General features: G+C 35.9%; 1 long non-coding RNA gene across 1 annotated transcript; it reads left to right on the forward strand.

The window, feature by feature from the left end:
* The first annotated feature begins 534 nt into the window (after positions 1-534).
* LOC144558682 (uncharacterized) lies at positions 535-2,505 on the forward strand. The gene is made up of 2 exons (XR_013512967.1): positions 535-832; positions 2,061-2,505. It is a non-coding gene; the product is annotated as an uncharacterized LOC144558682 (long non-coding RNA).
* The last annotated feature ends 495 nt before the right edge of the window (positions 2,506-3,000 follow it).

Below are 3,000 nucleotides of genomic sequence, written 5' to 3' on the forward strand. Positions count from 1 at the left end.
ACCCGTACCCGCCATACCCATTTACCCGCCTATACCCGAGCTAGGACACGAGTAACCCGGGCAGCGGGCACGAGCGAATCGGACACGGGCTGCCCTTCTTGGGTATTATCCAAACACTAATCAAAAGTGAGTATTCTACGTACCTTAGCTTCAGCTTGTTCGCCTTCAACTTCTACAAATTTCGTTTCTTCAATGTGATTATGGTACAAAATTGAGAGGTATATCAAAATCAATATCAGTGTTGTAAATAATGATATTGTCAAATGGACAGAATACCGCCAAGTGATTAATTAAAAATAATAAGCCGATTATTGAAAAAAATATGTGACAGTTTGATTACCGCTAACGACTAATCAATCTAAAGTGGAGGATTTTTTACAACACTGATCAATGTAATAAGCCATGTTAGAGATAAAGAGGAGGATTTCTAAGACTACATGTCAATAAACACTACATGGAAAAATACCTAAACACAAATAATATTCATATGCTTTTAATTACCCATTATCTAGAAAGAGAGAGTGAAGAGGAATGCTACCGTTTTGACAACGACATAATTTTGTTTTTTTTAACTAAAAATGAAATAAATTGACCATAAAATTCTGCAAACGTGATTTGAACCCAAATCACCCAAGACATTCGGATTCAATGTCAAACACACTTCCACTACATTATATAACAATATATGATGAAATCAAATCGAACCGTTGAATAATTCAACTACTGTGGTACAAATCAAAATTTTCTGAAAATGATGGTACAGATTTTTTTTCTTATGTTATAGATATAGAATCGGTGTTAACTCTGTCAGACTCAAGCTGTAGGTACCAAGGTATTTTATCACTTTTCCCCTTAAATTTTTGTCATCTTACTTCGAGGCACTTCTTACTGTTCCTTCTTTTGAGAGTCAGAGAAGATTAAACAATGAGAAATAGCTAATTTAATTATCGTTACTTTTACTGCCTTAAAGCATGGTAAAATCCTTTGGCTTTTTTTTTTTAAGTAAAAGACAAGTCCATTTCTTTGTGTTAATAAAAAAACAAATACACTTCTTCAAAATTTTCTTCTTTAGCTAATGCAAACTTTTAATTGAATTGATTCAGATGAATCATGAATTACAATTTACATCGTAGCTTGCACTGGGCTTGCTACCATACTGGTAAACCTTCTAACTTCTTCTCTGTAGAGGTCTTCTGTCCATTTGCAAAGAGCTGACTGGTTCGGTTCTTGGCCGGTTCTTTACCGGTAACAAAAGAGATCTTTTGCTTTCCTTTTTTATTTTTGAATTTATGCTTTAGTCTTTGTTAGTTACCTGAGTGGTTTGACTGATACAGTAACAATGTAGTTCTCATGTTTGTGTGCTATATCTTGGTGTTTTTTCAAACACGCAGTAATATAAGTGAAAATTAGATGAGAAAAAGAAAAGATAGAGGGTAAAAGGCTGAAATTGACCCAAAGAAGGAATTTACATCACGTCATCACCTGACTGGTACAAAGCCTAAACTATCAATTTTGGTTGGTTTCCAGTTTCTGTATTTCCTGTATATTTTGTAGTTAAGTAGAATTTGTTGTGGTCAGCGATTAAGGCTAATATAGGTTCTACGTCTGTTATAGTACCGCAGTGTTCAAGCTTACATAGCACAAAAAAAAATTAGAAGGCAACAATTTAGATGATCATTTAATTACGAAATTAAGAAATCTCATGGATCAAAATATATAATTTCCCTCTTGACCTGGCAACAAAGTGTGAAGAAACAAGGAACAATCTGTTCCATGTTCTGACAAGACCACAGAATCAGCATACATACCTGGACATTGGATCAGCTCCTCCTGTGAAAGAAAGCACAGAAAATGACAGGATTGCGGATTGCCCCTTTTTTTGCAAATCACATACTAAAGCACAGGAAATGACAGAACTTGTTTTATCAAATACCATTATATTGTTGTGTTACTGTGTCAAACGATAAATATCAGTATTTTGTATTTATTGCACATAATGAATTATACTTCTTCTAGTGGAGAAATTTTTTCTTTTGCTCATATTTTTCTTTTTGTACCAGAATTTCAGGCAGTACCAAAATGGTTCACCGATCACCGTCCTACAGGTCACAGGAATGTGTTGCTTTGGTACAAAAACAAGACTTGAAAGGTGCAGTATGGAGGGTGCTGCAGGGAGAAGCGGTTTTTGTCAGTCTAGAAAACATTTTCTATTAAAAATGATCTGAAAATTGGTGATGGGCTAGTTTTTGAATTGATAAATGAAGTGACTTTAGAATTCAGGGTTCAGATTCTCAGAGAGAATGTTCCTGATATTGCCTTTAACTATGATGGCAAGAGTTCAGAAAGTCCGATTATAATTAACTGAGGTTAGTAGTTATCTGATTGGTCCTTTTTTTTTTCTTTATTCTTGTTTTGGGAGAATAGCTGAATAGGGGAGAGGGGTATGATTTTATGAACAAGTTTTGCTAAATCATGTTTAAATTTAGATCTATTTCTTACCTTGGATTTGGAAAAATAGGCTTTGATTTATATATAACTGGGCCTGTCTACCTTTTGAATATTGCCTACCCTTAATTGGGCCTAGGCCTGGATTTGTCTAATTGTCTGGGCAGAGATGCAAAGAAATGGAAAGAAAAAAAAAGGGGGGGACAGAGAAAGAAACAAAAATCCCAAAGAAATTGACTACCCATGGGACTGTTCGGCAACACCCCTTAATCCTAGTTAGGATTAAGTTCTAAGGAAGCTTAAGGAACCGGTGTTCGGTAAGCTAAAGGAAAGGGCAACGGATTAAGGAAGCTAAAGGAAATTAAAGGAGGGGGGATGGTGCCTTAAGGAATGGTTAGCGGATTAAGATCCGGGCAAAAGGAGGCTAAAGGAGGTAAGTTTAATTCGTACTAAGGAACCGGTGTTCGGCAGGATTAAGCGGCTAAGAAAGCTAAAGGAGGCTCGTTTAGCCTTAAGGAGGCTTAATCCCGTCTAGCCGAATAGCCCCCATATGTC

The sequence above is a fragment of the Carex rostrata genome, chromosome 8 (assembly GCF_964058835.1).
Source record: "Carex rostrata chromosome 8, lpCarRost1.2, whole genome shotgun sequence".
Lineage (NCBI taxonomy): Eukaryota > Viridiplantae > Streptophyta > Magnoliopsida > Poales > Cyperaceae > Carex > Carex rostrata.